The sequence below is a fragment of the Chamaea fasciata genome, unplaced genomic scaffold, assembly GCF_029207755.1.
Source record: "Chamaea fasciata isolate MVZ Bird 193981 ecotype frontalis unplaced genomic scaffold, bChaFas1.0.hap1 SCAF_6, whole genome shotgun sequence".
NCBI classification, from domain to species: domain Eukaryota; kingdom Metazoa; phylum Chordata; class Aves; order Passeriformes; family Sylviidae; genus Chamaea; species Chamaea fasciata.
In genome coordinates, this window is record NW_027094091.1 from 35,006,024 (window position 1) to 35,023,418 (window position 17,395).

The following is a 17,395-nucleotide window of genomic DNA, read 5'->3' on the forward strand; positions in this document are numbered from 1 at the left end:
TGTGAAGACTTTTCTGATGCACATTTTTCACAGGTGAAATTATTCCTTTGATTAAATCAATTTTCTTTTGCAAATAGAAAAATTTTGATAGAGAATACGCACATTAACTCTTTATTTTTTTGACAATTATAACAAATTTTTTTGTCTTTAATTTTTACAAGTTTGTTTACTTTTTCTGAGAACCCCTCCTGTAAGTTACTTACAGAAAAAAACCCCACTAATTAGTTTTATGTTTCTGGAATGGTAGCTTTTATCTCTTTGGTTTTAATGCCTCTTGTCCTCACAGATCTCTCTACCATTTAATTTGCCCAGCAGTCTTTAATGACTGTATTTTTTAATCTTAATTACCCATTCAGAAGTTGATAAAACTATTCTGGCAGTAGCAGCAGCAGTTACATTTGCACCAACTACCAGCATTAATAGCTGACACTCTTGCCACACTTCAATAGATTTAAAGATATACATACTGCAGTTCAGAAGGTTCTGCTCTAACCTGAATTCTCTGGAGGTCCCCCCAAAGCTACTGCTCACCTCTACAATCACCCATTTTTCTTATTAAATTACATTTTCCTCTGAACACTGCAGCAGAGAGATCAGGAACCAAGAATAAATTTGGACTAGTATTTCAAACACCTCTCATTCAAGATTACTTTGTTCCAAAGCTTGAAAGTGTTTGAATTAACTTCATATAATGTGAAAGCACAGTCACTATGACTGTTTTGGTGCCCATGATTGTTTTACACTAAATCCAAACCGACTGACAGAATTCATCTTGGCTTTTGTGTATGTATATTCATTAAATAGGAAATGAAGTATACCCTATGTTTATTTCAGTTGGCAAATAAAAATTTTCACCTAAACATAGTGAAGTTTCTGGGGAGATCACCAGTTTGTTCAAAAGCTTTCAATGTTTTTGCAGCTGACACTACTTCTGTCTACCCACTTAAAGAAATTTCCCATATCGAGGGAATTCAGATTTGGCACAAGAAAAGAGGGCTTACATTAATTTCTATACTTGGGGTCATTCTCCCTCTGTACAAAGATCATAAATCTACAAATTTTAAGCTACAATATAACATCAAAATTCTAGCATTCTTACAAAAACAGAATGTAGAAGCTTTTAATTGACATTTACTCTGGTGGGTTGACCCCAGCCAGCAGCTGAACTCCTATCCAGTTGTTTGATTACTTGCTCCAGTGGGATGGGGAGAGAGTTGGAAAAAGTGAGGAAAACTCATGGGTGAAGAAAAAGGCAGTTTAAAAAGTAAAGGAAACCAAAACCTAATAAAAAAAAGCTCCAAGTGATGCAAAGGCAATCACTCACCACCTCCCACAGGCAGACCTGCTGTCCAGCCAGTCCTACAGCGAAGGTTACCTTGGAAGAGCTATCTGCTGCCAATTTTGTTGCTGAGCATGATGTCATATGGCATGGAATAGCTCTTTGGCCAGTTCAAATCAGCTGTCCCAGCGCTGCTCCCTCCCAGCTTCTTGCCCACCCTCAACCTACTCCCTGTAGAGACAAGGTGGGAAGTAGAGCAGGTCTTCTCATTTTATGCATGAATAAGCCCTAGTGAAAATATTGGTGATATCAGCACAGTTTTGGTCACAATCTAGAACACAGCACCAAATGGGCTGCATGAAGAAAGTTAATTTCATCCCATGAGACTCCACACAAATACTAAGAATGAACGGAAGGTGTGTTAACTACAACAAGAATTTAAAAAGCATGAGTTTAAAAAATAGACTTGACAGTATGTTTGTCTGAATATTCATAGTATCAGTCATAGAATATTGGGCTAGAGCAGGACCTCCCACATTGTTTGAAATTTAGTTACAAGTTCTTTCAAAAACTATTTCATTATTGATATACCTACAAGAATAAGGTCATTTAAGAAAAACAGCTCTTCTAAAGTTAGCACACTTAAGTAGGCTCATCTCAGGCCTTTTATGAAGGCTGGCCTGGGAGCTATCATTTGGGTCTTGTTAATAGGAAAATTAGTTAAAATGGCAGTTAAGAGCTGTGATGCAAATGTATCAAGTCCTAACATAAAGCTACTCCAGTGGAATGTTTAATCTAAATCAGCCACAGGATTAGTTCACTTTGTTTCCAATGACATTTGTATACTTCATCAAAGGAAGTTCTTATAATGTGCAGTCATTTTTATTTCAAAATTTAAAGCCTATAAAAAGTTAATGACTGGTAGCAGGAAAAGAGGACACAATACAAACCTCCTGTCCCACCAGTAACCTCCAGTTACAACTCCTACCTTCTGCAGATATCAGAGAGAGTTTATTCTTCATGGTCTTTCATCCCAAAGCAGTGCCCAAATATATATGCAGAACAAAGGGGGAAAACATTAGTGGCAATATAACAGGCATTGAAATCTGAAAGCCCCTGAGACAGTTGAAACCAGCCATAATGCCATTCTGGCAAGATCTGACCTGCTCTTCAACTTATAACAGGTTTGGGGAAAGAACCTTGGCTTTGTCAAAGTAAGAAAAGCAAAGCTGTATCACAGTCAATAAAATTTAAAATTTTATTTCCTTGAAAAAAACAAAACAAAACAATTTGTCAATACAACTCAGATTTTTCAGGAAAAAAAAGTCCTGAAAGTAAACTGGTTTTGGCTATTACTGTCCTTAACATTACAAGCAACCACTTCTGATCAACTGTGTATCAGGTTTCTTCCAATTTCCTAAATATAACAGAGAACATGTGCCAAGCACAGCTGGCTCCTGACAGAAAACTGAGCAGGTTCTACATCAAGCTGAGAAGGCAGACAGCAGCAGGAAGGACACATCAGTCTAGCCAAGCTAACAGAAAGGACTAATGTACGTGAGCTGCTGAATGTATCAGTGCTTTAATCACAACCAGAAACCATAACCATGGTAATGCAGAAAATTCAAATCCATTACAGCTACAAGACCACTAAAATATGCTTTTGTTTTCCTAAGAAATGAAAATCTTTAGAAATTAAGTAACCTTGTATGAGCCTTGAAACCCTAAGTAATGAATACAGAACAGCATAATTGCTAGATGCCGATGCTCTTCTTTTATGTAGACCTGCCCTTTTCTTTCATGAGAAGGTTTTGGATTAGATAAATTTGATACAACTAAACATATCAAATAAAGTGGTAAATCTGCTTACCAGCAAGGATAACTACTGATATACACACTAGAACAAATTTGCAACATTTCCTATCAGGCTTCTAAAAACACAGAGCTGTGGCAATTAAAATACCAAGCCATAAATGCAAGCAGGCCTCAGGTCAGCACAAAGGCTTTTACTGTCCTTAAGCTTCTGCAGCCAACTCCAAGGCCTGTCACATAACTCAGATACCAAAATCATTAAGTTATATAGCCCTTTCTGCTCAACACCTTCAATTTGCCTCCTAGCCCAGGGTGCAACCCACAGGAAATGGGAGTGAGGCTCAGACAAGATCAGTAGCAAGACTCCAGTGAGCTGCAACAAAACAGAATTCCATGATTTCATCCTTTTTTGCTGCAAAAGTCAGGCATGAGAATGTCATTCATCACTTTTCTCTAGGTCTTTCCCCACAATTATCAAGGAGCAAATAACGAAAGGGATTTTGCTTTATTCAATCATTACCTATAAATTTTTTAAGTACCCATTTAAGGAATTAGGCTGTTCCACTTCAGCTTAGCACTAGAAGCATCAGCTTGCTTAAAGCATAAAATTGGACACTTTTTTAAAAAAAAAAAAAAATTGAGCAGGAATAGGTATGACAAAATTACATCCGAATGGAGATAAGAATGTTAGGGACAGAGATGGGTATACTGTATACTCAAGGCATTTTGATTTCAAAGTAGACTTGGGCAGAAAAATCTATATCTCAACAGTTCTTATGGCATGATTTTATGGAGAACTCTAAGTAAAAATATCAATTCATTAAATTATACCATGGCAGCCGAATGTACATATAATTCATCTTCAGCTGGAGGTGGCTAAACCTCCTCTCCCACTCGATTCCCTTCTTACTAGAATGGAAATATCTCAGCTTCACTGGCTTTCTTCTGTGATTCTGTCTCACCTAGATTTACTTAATTATCACTTAACCTCTTATCAGAAACAATTCAGTCATTCCTATGGAAGGAATTTGTCATTATTTGCCATTTCTCTGTCTAGATGATCAGTTATCTTATATATTATCTTCATTTAACCATCTTAGTTCTATATCCATTTTATACTGTATTTTTTGCCCTTTTACAGAAAAGATATCACTCATTTGCTGGAAAAATAGAGGGGGAAAAGCATACATGCATTATCTGAACAACTATCTTCATGAAAGGATATTAGAATACCATCATTTCAACAACTTATGCAACTTTTATTTCATACTTGTCAAGACCTAGTACTGTAGGTCATTGTCTTAATCATCTTCCACAATTGCTTACAAGCTACTTAGCTTAGCTTCCCACTTTCAGAAGACAGACACCAACACCCAATGCCATCCCATTCAAACTCTTTATTACACAAATGGCAACTTTGTGGCCATTATTAGGGTCAGCATGGAGCTGGAGTCACACAAGTCTTAGTAGAGATCTCTGAGCTAGATCAGGTATGTGAATGATTCCTCAATAGGCACACACCTACAGAAAGAGGTTATTATCAGGCAGAAAAAATATCTGTGAAGCACACAATAGCTGATAATTTTCATGTAATAATAGTTCTTCTACTGCCAGCATGTCTTGGCTGGCATCTATGGGAAAAGAAAAAGAAAAAACATCAGGATATTCCAGTGCAGGATGGTAATACAAAACATAGTTGCTGTGAACACACATCTGGTGCCAGAAAGTGAAAAGTCTTCCAAAGGCATGGTATGAAAAAAAAGAAAGCATAGGATTATTTTTTAAATGGGGAAACAAACTATTCTGGTTTTCTACAGAAATTATTCGATTTTGTTTAGTTTTTCACTTTCTGTAAGACTTACTGACAAGTAACCCTACAACCCACTCATTGCAAATAAATAAATAAAGAAAAAATTAAAGAGGTTTTTGTGAGAAAAAGAGGAGGGAAAAAACTAGATGCCTTTACTCTGCAAAAGTTGAGAAGCAGTCCGTGCTAGCTGACTTACAGTTGCTCTAATTTTTAATTATGTGTCACTCAGAGCACTGATTTATTAGAACTAGATTTATTGCAAGCAACTGAGACTGTATTTTCCACTTCAAATACGGCCCCAAACATTTACAAGAACACACAGTCTACAAAAGTGTTTATTCATCCACTTTTTTCAACATGCCATAATAAAAGTGCTCTATTGTTACTTCCAGAGTCATAACATTTTCTGTTAAACTTGCAAAAGTAGACAGCTTCAGGCTGTAGCCAGAAAACCCAGAACTCCTTGTTGATTTACCTGAGTTTTCCATCCAAGTCCATGAGAAAAAAAAGCACAGGCCAAAGGAACATCTAGTCAAACACCCCCCTTTCTCCAGAATGAGCAACATGACTGGGAAAAGCAAATAAATAAAGCAAGTATATAGTGATATTTTTTTCTGAATACTCTCCCAGTCTCCAGATAACTTGAAACTTAGTAACTCCCTGAGCCAGAGGAAGCCATCTTTGCCTTTGATTTTTCTTGAGTGAACTTAGTCAGCCTACCTTTCAGACTACACAAATTTTTAAAATAAAAACTGTTTACAGATAGCTCAAGGGGTGAGGCATAACAAATCACAATATTCGACTGGTAATTTGTTAGTTTGTTTCTTTTAACCTTGGTACTGATGCAAGTATTACTATTTTTCAATTTCATGTTACTTAGTACAAACTGTATGACTTTTTACTACAAAAGAACTGTTTTATAAAAGAACACTCATAGTATACCAGTTGTGATGTATAATAATCTTTTTTATAAACAAAAATAGGGGAATTAAGATGTTGGTTTAGTTGCAGTACCTCCAACTCCTGTTTGTCAAGATGTCTTTGGCAAGAACTCTTCTATGTCTTACTTTACTCTCCCTGCTACAAAACCCCCGGATGAAAACTCATCTACTTTCAAGTAAAGTAATAATCCCGATAATTCAGCTGTAAAACACGTGTGTGCATGCACACACACACTAGAATTTTCATGCAGGACAAAACACAGTAAAAACATTTTTCTCTTTTTGTATGCCTTGCCTACTTTCTAAAATTCCAGACTGTAGCCCATACTTACTTATCACTTACTATTCAGTGCATGAAAAACAAGTGCAGAGCACATTATTTTAAAGTGTGCCATGTTGCACAAATGAAGAAGTCTGAATATATATGTGTATATATATTTGGCTTTTACCAGTCACACATGAAAGTACTTCTGTCAATGAAAAAAGTGATCCCATTTGAATGCCTTCCCCTTCCCAGCCCCTCTCTCTCCACAGCAGAGGGGAGCTATAAGAAGACACCATTCCACCACTTCCAGCAACGGAAGAGCTTTTGAAGACAGAACTATTGACGTCATTGAACCAGGCCTCACAGCTAGCCTCTGGAAAAAAGAAAACAACATTCTTACTCTGTAAACTGGACAACATTTATTTCTAAGAACAAAGCACACCCATTGTGAGTAAGAGAAAGAATGGAGTTGCTTTCACAGTCAAAACCCCTGAAAGGAAAACACAGCTGCACCTGCAAGTTTTCTTTACTGCAGCACAAGCATTGCCCTACACTTTCTTAAGGACTGCCTAGAAGCCAAAGGTGCAATATGAGCTGAATTCTTGTGCTCTTGTGCATGAGGAAGAACAATGCTGTCATTACTCTTTTTTTTTTTTTTTTTTTTTTTTAGGGACAAAATTGATGCAAACAATCCTGGGTGCTGTTGCTATTCTAACTTCTTTTGATTCCAAGTCAGGTAAAAAACCACAGGCAACAGAAAAGGATCTTGACTAAAGTGAGTTGTTTAGAAATTATTACAACAAATACTCTCTGTCTGCAAGAAAGTAAGAGGTGAGTACAATACCGACGTGCCCCTCTGTGCTTAGCCGTACTCCCCGTACCATGTAGCCAGAACATGTACTTTGCCTAAAAGCTTCTCAGCAAACTGTCTGAAGTTGATTTAGATTCCTGTAGTCTCTGCAGGAGACTCAGCCACAAAGGTATAAAGATGTAAAGGGTTCGAACTCTGCCTAGAAAAGGGAATGACTTTAAAAGTCAAGCCAGACAAAAGAAAAAAAATCACACCAGATGCTGTAAACATTCATGTCAAAGTATCTGAGGCTACATGTTCAAGAAGCAGGTAAATTCAGAAAATATTGCTATATTCAGAAACTATTTCTGCACAATCTAAACTGTAATGAAATTCCATTCTTTCTTGTCAGAATCCTTAAACAAAGAAATAACACAGCTACCACCTGCCCTCTTGAAATGCAGGAGGACCTTGCAAGTCTGAGCTCTCTTACACCAGTAAAGTTAACCAAGTCAAATGCACATCATGTGTTCTAAATAAACAGATACAAACACAGCTGACAGGATGCATTTGAAGTCTGGATAGCATGAAGTTTACACCTGCACTTGGGTCTGGTTAAAACCTTGCTGCAGCTGCTTTATAGAATGGTGCATTTCAAAGGCAGCCAGAATTTTTAGAAAAGGTTAGGCTCACTTGTGCTCCCCATGGGTGGTCCTCTTCCTCCTTAGGCTGACACAGCATGCTAACATTCACTAGATTGGGTGATTTCATTCTCCCACCTCACCCCCTCCCTGAACGTTTTTCTCTTTCCACCTCCTCTTCATTTTTCCTCCATTCTCTCCTGTCCCAAAATCAGCTGTATCCGGCTATAAACATGAATTCTTACAAACAGTGTACACTGCTCTGTGTATATTGTAAGCTCTCTGTGTTCCTACTGGCTGCTATTCCAAGTGCAAGCCAAATCACTTAATTTAAGAATTACAACATCTGCATTTGTATACTGAAGCACTTTCTAAAAAGATAAAGCAGGAGTCCAAATTCTGAGCTCACTGATGCCAGTGAACAATTTCATTTATGCTAAAAGAGGTTAGTACAAACTTTCCTCCAGTATCACAGAGATCAGAATTTCACCATTTGCTTTAGTTATGTGCTGATATTTTCTTCAAACAGATGATGAGAAAAGGAAAATTACTGGTGCTCGCATTCCAAATATTTGATCCCTGTAAATGCTCAAGAGTGAATTCCATCTTTAGTGTGCCTTAATTTCTATGAAAAATTGCATTTTATTATTTCTCCATTCTCAAAGCTACATCTTTAATAGATAGGAAATTGCATGAATATCTCCCTACACTGGCCTTTTCAATTTACAAGAATAGTATTTACAATTCAAAAGAATAGCAGGAAATGTCTAATAGACTTAGCACTTGGTCTCTAGGAAACGAGAAATACCATGCTAATCACTGAAGGCTGCACCTTAACTATATTAAAGTGATTAAGCAAGCATGAGAAAGTGTACTTTTCTGTGGGCAGCAGTATTCTGAACAGAAAAACTACAGACATTAAAAGAAAAGTATATATATATGAAATATTTGTTCTTATCAGTTGAAAGCATATGGGCAAGTCATCTTCTGTTGCAGATATAAAAAGGATCAGTAAACTTTGCTTGTACAAAAATTTTTAGAACTGTCCTAGACATCTTGAAGATGTTTATATTTTCGGAAAGTTTTTCCATATCAAATATATACTTTACAGGTAAAATAAAATAATTTTTAAAAAAAAGTTAAAAAATACTTCATTACTGCTAAAGTGAGTAACATTATTGTTGTGAATTGCAAGCATTCAGACAACTGGTGCTTCACTGTTGTTTGTTCATTTGTTTTTTAAAAAGCAGTAAGCTTGGTTTGCAGGATGAAGATTCAGAAAATGATTTTACAAATTCTAAACCAAACTAAGATTTTTTTAAAAAAAAATCTTAATAGCAAATGTATAAATTTTAAAGTAATATAGCAAAGAATGTTAAACTTCAGCCCCAAAAATCCAAGTTAAAACTAAAGCCCTGTTCAGATGCTGTCATTTTCATGCACTTTTCCCAATACTAACATACACTTGACCAAATTAGTGCTGGAAATTTTCCTTTGCAGTTTAATTTTTTTCTGCTTGCTCCTAGTGGCACACACAGGACAGCATTAGCCTTCTCTAGACTCTGGTAATGAGTTAATACAAACAGAAAATATAATCCTCAGTTGGAATGAGAAATAAAAACCTTTGTCTTTTACTTACTTTGGAAACAAGGTAATGAAATAGTTTTTTATTCAAGACACAAAAACTCACTGAGGAACAGCTGCATAGAGAAGACTCACCTAACAACACAGGCATGCCATGTTTAGAGCGCCAGGCTACTTGATCATCAGTTTTCCAGGTAAAATTATGGAAAAAATTAGAAAATAATGCAAATTTACACTGATAGATAACATGTTATAAAAGTAAATTATTTAACACCAAAGACAACAACAACTACAACTATAGTCTCTTCTGTAAGTTTTCCAGAAAATTATTCAAATGTATGAACAGTGCATTTGATAATCATGTTGCAGGCACTGATGATACAATACATTTGTTTCATAGACACAAATATCAAAATATTTAATGAATCTACTGAAACTGGAAACTACCTCTTTGCTCCTGCACAGATTCATGGCTGCATGAAGTAAAGTATGTGGCAGAGAGGACTTGACAGTACATCCCCAGAACCTCCTGATGTTGGTATGCTTGCCTATATTCAGGTCTCTAAAAGTGTTACACAGACCACATTGTTTCCTTCATCGGTTGCTGTGTGACAATACTGGAAGATTCAAGATTCTTCCCTGACTTCCCTTAACATGCACTAAGTATGCGGGGGGAAAAGCTGATGCAATTAGCAGTTCCAAGCAAGAGCCCCTGCATAACGATGGCAGTTCTGCCCCTAAAAACCACCTCACCTTGCTCTGACTGCAAGTCACTCTTAAGACTGCTGTATGGATTTCCAAGAACTTATTTATTTGGCACATACACAAAAGATCTTAAGAATTTTAACTGGCTAAATTTTATGTTAGACTTTGGCACCATCAGACCAACCTCCTTCCTTCATGATAAGCCTCTATGACTCCCCAGTATTTCTCATCATAGCAACATCTAGGAGGGAAGATCTAGCAGCAAAGAGGGAATTGACTTTAAATAGACTATAGGACTGATGCAGACTACAAAGTGGCCAAAAAAGTGAAAGAACAGCTGCTTTACACACAAATTCAGACCACAAGTCATCCCCCATCTCTTCAGGTTGATAAAGTGGCTGGTGTCATAAGGGAAGAGATTAAGACAGCTAGACAAGGGATAGACAAGGTCACTTATAGTAACTAATTTCCAAACCCAACCTGAATTTAAAATCACAGTAAGTACACCAACACAGACAGGAAACAGAAATCTCTTGGAGTAACTACAATTTTCACTTCTGCCACAAGAACCTGATGTGCTTCAAAGGAGTCTGTATCCACTAAAATTAAAAAAAAAAAAAAAAAAGATTCAGAGTATTGCAGTCCAAATTAGGACAGCTCAACCAGCCAGAGGCAGAAAATATTGAGCATGTAACTACTTCTGCTCTAATTTTCACTTAAACTGCAAATTTCAATTTTCATTTCAAGCAGTTCAGCACAAATACAAACAAGCTTGCACCACAAAACTTTGTAAAAGCAAAACTGAATTTGGGATCAGGTACTATCAATTGAACTATAAGCACTATTTAAAAGTTCTCAGCACCAGGTTAAATAGCATCTTTAGTGTAGACAGGAATGGTATTTATGCCTTGGCAATAATCAAGGCAGGGCTGGCCTTACCTTGAGCCTCCTGAGTTCTCCTTACCCTTCAATTATTCAGGGATCCCACAATTTGATGATGACATATTTTATTATTGCACCCACACTGCAAGATGCTGAAACATAAAAATCACAGGATTGTTTAGGTTGAAAGAGATCTCTGGAGATCAGTCCCCAGTAAAACATAATTTTTTTGCAGTTTTAATGATGCAGGGCAGGTATTACCCACACATGATTTGCCATTTGTAAAAGCTTTAAAAATCAAAATATATCAACAGCAACACATTTAGTTTCCACCATTCTCATAAGCACATGGAACTAATTTTAAAACCAAGTCAGGGCTTTTCAGGTCTTAATAGGTGTATTTAAAAGAAGTCTCTTCAAAGATACAGTACATGTATAAATAATCCTAATTCCTAACTAGACTGTAAGACACATATTTTTGGAGTGCTTATTCTACTAGTAAACGAGATTCAAGTTAGCATTCAGAAGATAAGTCCTATGAATATGTGTTAGGGCAACTATGCAAACATATTTACATATTAGAGTAGTTATAAAAACCAATGTCTTCTTAAATAAATCACGTCCTGAGCTGGTTATCTGCTTCAGTCCTAGCTGACACAAAGAAAATGGAACCGAGTCAGGCACCAAACCTTGCCTTCAAAAAATCACATATTACAGCATTACTAGACTTTGTAAGATTCTACCAGCTATAAAGTACCCCTACTCTTCTGGAAAGAAATTCAACTCACACTAGACCATAAATGCAATAACCTTCTATATCATGGCATTTATCATTTTGATTCTTGCTAGAAAATCATATTTAATCCATGGTTTTGTGATTATAATTACAAAGAGAGGTCTGAGCAATAACTTGTAACAAAAAACCTGATGTTTCTCTTTCTTTTATCTTTGCAATGGGAGATTCAAGCTAATACAATTTGAGCAAAATATGTTGGGTTTCTTTATGGTGTAAGTATGAAGAAACATTACTGTTCTGTTCTTATGCATCATTTTTCACCAAGGGATCTCAAAATACTTTAAAGAAAAGGAAGGAAATGTCATTAAGCCATTTTACAGGTAGATAAATTTCAAAGATTTCAATTTTTCTCTGCCTATTTCACATCCTCCTATGCAAGGAGAAACAATGGACGCTATATTTAGAGGCAGCTTCCAAACTGTGGTCTGTGAGAATTCAGTAACTCACACAACCATATTCAGGAGTGGTTTTAGGGTGCCCTTTAAACTTGTGCATTGATCCTGAAGTTCTAAACTTGGGCAGCTGTTAACTGGGCCCCAAAGTCTTGCAAGGCAGTGACCAGGTGTATATGCTCCCATGTACTGTGAAGTGCCACGACACAGAAAATGAGATCCCAATTCCAATACTCTAATACTTAAGGCCTACCCATTAAGAGCTGTCACCCAATTTAGACTGAGGCTAAGGTGAAATTTTTCTCTCTGTGGAAGTACTTCCTATCTCAAAGTGTTTTCCTTTTACAAATTAACAGCAAAATTCAAAGTCATAAAAATTCATGAAAAATAATTATTCCAATTTAGTCCAACGTTTTTTCTTTACTTTAACTGAAATTTTTAACTAAAATTTAGAGTGAACTGAAAATGGGAGCTTTTAGATTAAAATTTTAAAGTCAGAATTCTATCTTTTTTGTTGTTGTTCTGCTTTTAATAAGAAATTTATGATTTATTTGGGGAGGGAAGAAAACTGACAAATCTGGATTTTTGCATTAGGTGGGAAGAAGTAAAATTTTCTTAGTAAATATCTTTAGACCTCTCTAAAAAAGTAATGCTGAGTATCTTTATTTTCTGATGATGCACTCTCAGATCCCAAAGGATGGTCTGGGTTTTCATGTTGTCACGAGCCAGTCTCAGAGTCTAGAATGCCTTATGAACTGTCTCAGTTCGTAAGGTCAGATTTTAGCAATAATTTCAGTAACAAATGCAAAGGACTATTTATACAAACCCAAACTTCATTTGTGTTTCCAAACTATCTTAAGTGTAGGAGTAGAAGCTTAACTTTAGGGGAAAACAAAAGAAAAAAAAAAAGTATTTTCAATTAGTGGTCTTTCTGCCTTACCTCCATCCATTCATTTGTCAAGCTACATAGCAACAGCAAACTATATCAGCTTTGGATTCTGGTCACTGATGTTTTCTTTAGTAATGAAAACAAGTGACTGATAGCTATGTCATGTTTGTGTAACAAGTTTCATAATGAAAACCTCAGTATTGTGTCAAGGGAAATCTTTGTACACCCAACCATCTCCTAATTATTTCCTGGCAGTAGCTTAGCAGGTGACCACCAAAGGTTCGAGGTCGCCTCAGGAAACAAAGTGGAATTAAATGTTTCCACATTAAGATTTGCAAATGCTTAGGTGGTTGGACAGATGGATTTCAAAGCAATTTCTAAAGTCTGCAATACACATCTTCCTGATGAAAGACCAGCAATTTAAATCTTAAGGTTTCTGGTAGCAGTTTTATGCTATGTCAAATCTGAAATAGTGAAACCTGTTGCCCCTCATTATTAGGCCAGTTAAACTTTTAGTTATTCAGCTTGATTGTTGATACAAATAATGGATAACAAACATGGAAACTCTAGCTTACAAAATTTTCTGCTCAATTGCAAATTTTTGAGTATTTCAGTAATAAATATAACAGATAAATTTGATTTGTTATGAAATACAGCCCATTTTAATGAAGTTGAAGTGTTACAAGAGAGAGAAGCACATTCAGCTATGCAATTTGTAACAAAAAAAAATGGATGCAATGTGAGATCCCTAGCTACAATTGAAAAAAAAAAGAAATGCACAAGAAAAATAAAGGAAACAAGTAATCATGCAAGTACTAGTCAGCTTTCTGTTCATCCATGTCAGTTTTAAATGTTAACACTTTTATTCAAAGGCTATCTACAGAGACTTTCAGGGACAGAAGAAAGACAATTTTGCTTTGTGCAAATCTTTGATATAATCTTTTCAGGATGAAAAGATCTTCAGGGGTCCTCTCAGCTCTGAAACACGACTTGCCCAAGAATTCAAAAGAGAAAATGAAGAACGAAAGAAAATTCCTTTTCTGCCACTCAGAGATGCTTTGGGTCGTGAAGATGTTACAGAACTCCTAACATTAAGGTTGATTCCATAACTAAAGTTTGTATTTTAAAACTAAAAATTGACCATTAAAACAAAGAGAATGCTTTCTATAATAAGCACATGCAACATGACTGTGATTTTTATCCCAGTATACAATGCAGAAAACAGATCATATGATGATCTGTATTATTCTGTATAGAAGTGCCCCTCAACACATCTAACACAAGGAAAGGACATGGCTAATATGATCAGCAAAAAATAAGCCACCAGCACTTACTTCCTGTAAATCCTACCAAACACCAAACCCAATGCCAACTAATATCTGAGTCATGGAAGTCTTTAAACATACCTTTGAGTGATTAAAAAAAGGAAGTATTTTACCCCCACACTCACAGTCTCCAGCACTGAATGCTGCTACTTTGCATTCCTTAAGTGTTTTTCAGGGCTCAGTTTATAAATCGCAACTAGATTAGGAACTTGCAGGAAGTAAATTTGGAGCAAATCTAGGTCTACTACACTAACTTACATGATTACAAAAACAAAGAAACAAGAATATCTGGGGATTTTTCAAGATGTAAATATTTTACAAACCTAACACTGAAATCCAGATGATTTTATATGTATTTTCTCACTCAACTGAATAAGGCTGAATTATTTAAAAAAAGGAGATCTTAAGTACTGCCCAAAGATCTGAAACAAATCCTAACAGTTATGATGCCCAGACTGCATTTCACATGCAGTAACTTGATCTGCAACTGAAGAGTGCTCAGGTCTGACTCCTAACTTAAACATATTTGACTGTATATGTTTGTGAAAAAATGGTTTAATATGAAAATGGAATTATTTAAAAGTAATGAAATCCTTTTCCAAAGTTTAATGAAATAATTGTATCACAATTCAAATTTCATAAAGCAATTGAAACACTTGTAAAACATTTTCCAAGTATAAAAGTGCAATATACATATAGAACTGATCCATTAATAGTATTATATGTACAGAACATGACAACACAAGTGCTTTAACACATGCTTTTTCATATAACTGCATTTCATATGTGTGCCAAACACACTGCAATACCTACTTTTAATAAGATGCATCTTGCAAGGAAAGCAACTGTGAAGGAGCATTGTTAAAAAGACACACCCCCCACTTTTAGGATGGAAACATACTTTCTGAATTAGCTGGGGAAGGTTCAGGAACCACAGCACTAAGTGGAGGAGAAATGTGAAGTCTAAAGGACAGTTTCAGGGTACCCAGCACCCACTCACTGAGAAGCCAGCAGAAAGGATGAGTAGCACACACGACCCCAAGTTGAATTTTACATACCAAAATATCCAACTATGTGCAAAGTATTTCGCCATAGTTCACTATATTTTCTGGTTTTATTTATGTGCTTAATTTTTAATTAATTACAGAAGAGAACATAAGCAAAAAGGTGGGTGAGAACATAAAGGGAAAATTAAAAAAACAATATTAGATGAAAACAGACATCCCTATAGGCAGGCACCTTGATAACTAGCAATGGAAAAGGAAGAACTGGGCAAATATATATGAAGCTGTGCAAGAAAGAATCCCCTTAACTTTTTCCATCTCAAACTTTATGCCAAGGCTAATATATGGTTTTGTGTAGTAACTACCCATAGATCTCTCTTTCAAGTACTTGGGCCACCCTCAAATCAAGCAAATATTATTCAACTCATTCATGAACTCAAGTTCTTGTTCTGCAAATAGTTCTGGAAGCAGCTTCCAGTTGAAACATCTCTAAAGCACCATTGACTTTGAACTTGCAGAGATGTCACCAGCATAAAAGAAAAAAGAGCAATGACAGAACTATTTCTAAAAGTCAGACTATCAGGGGAAAATAACTTTATATTATGCTTATAAAATGGCTAAAAGAGTTACACTTGCATACACAAAGAAAGCTAGAATTTGCCTTACAGAAGAGATGATTAGTTAAGATCCTGTGGTTAAAAAAAAGTAACCATTTACTTTTTAATCAGAAGCCATTCCATTATTTCAAATATGCACACTGTCACTACAGACTCCTCCTGTTTTCATACACAATAAGTGGCAGACAATACCCTAAATCCATTCTCTACAGATTTATCAGCCAGAGACTTGTTATTGAAAAATAATGTAAACTTGGACACCATAGGAAAACACTGCCAGTAGAAAGCTTAGGATATTGTTTCCCAAATTGTTTTTTGCAAAACATGGTTTGTATTTTTACCTATTTTTCATGCTACCACCATGAAAAAAAAAACCACAAATAGATTAAAAATACTTCAGAAGTGAAAAAGTACATGGAAAATTCAGGTATAGACACACAGAGCCAACCCTGAGGAACCATTCTTTTCTCCTGTTTTGGAATGCTAAGACCTTAATACCACAGGGAGAAAAAAAAAAAAAAAGGGTGAAGGAGGATGAAACCTTATTTCTTGTTACCTAAGAAATTGGGTTAAAGATTACAAAGAAGAACAAGAAAAATTTTGCTTTTAGCTTTTATATGAAAAGCCAAAGCAGTCATGGTTGCAAGAATTTGCAACACTAATTCACACCTTTCTCATGTCTGGAAAAACCTAAGGGCTGCTTAAATTGAACCAAACAATTATATTAAAGCATTACTCTTTGTATACAAACATTTCAGCAGCTTGTAAATTGTTTGCAACCACAACTATTTCATGAAACAATCTTAAAGGGACAACTAGGTATCTGGTCCATTTCATCAGCAGTGAGTAGTAATTTCTCTTATTTATCTCAAACCGGTTTTACTTTGTTAACACAGTTTAATCAATATTGTGTTTGTCATGATTTATTTCCTACTGTGAGAGTTGATTTTTTTCAATGGGCCTATCTAGCTCCATGGGACATCTTTTGCCAATTTATGGGCAAAACTAAATATTTTTAATTTAAAAAAAGAAAATTCTGACACTGCCAACTTTCTTGTGGAAGGGCAAATATTCACCAACAGTTATTTTTTTCTTTATATTCATGTTTGTAAAAAACCCAAAACCAACAACAACACAATATATACTAAAAATGCACAAAGCCTTACTTTATTTCAGGTCTTGTAAAACTTCATATATTTTGAGATATGATGCATATCCATTATTTGGCAAGTAAATGCAACTTTAATTTTGTAGCCTCAAAGCTTTTTGGCAATCCCTGACAAACAAGGAACAGACTGTTTTGAGACATGTATAGAGCTTATATGTTCTACCTGGAAAAACTGCATTTCCAAGCACTAGGCAAACACTACTCAGTTTCCTAATATAATGGGGCTTTTATTTTCACATACATTGTCAGAGCAATAGGCCTTATCTAGCCCTTTTTTGTCATTTTCTGTTCCCTTTTGCTAGAAAGCAACTCTAGTATTATTATTCTGTTAACTACACCTCCCCATTTTGCCCTTTTTCTACCAGGGCTGGTAGTTGTCTCATCTCTGTAAGCAGAGTAGACTTCCATGTTTTTCCTGCAAAACCTGAATCATAGGCTTCCTAAACTCTCCAGTTCTTTAAGCAATTTAGAAAGTAACTTGGATCAGGACCACTG

At 35.8% G+C, this 17,395-nt stretch overlaps 1 long non-coding RNA gene across 1 annotated transcript in view; it reads right to left on the bottom strand.

Moving 5' to 3' along the window:
- LOC136291160 (uncharacterized) overlaps nt 1-17,395 on the bottom strand; it is an 83,950-nt gene that overhangs the window by 56,146 nt on the left and 10,409 nt on the right. Inside the window, exon 2 of the long non-coding RNA XR_010721441.1 lies at nt 10,767-10,861. This is a non-coding gene — a long non-coding RNA (uncharacterized lncRNA). The remainder of the gene's footprint in view (nt 1-10,766; nt 10,862-17,395) is intronic.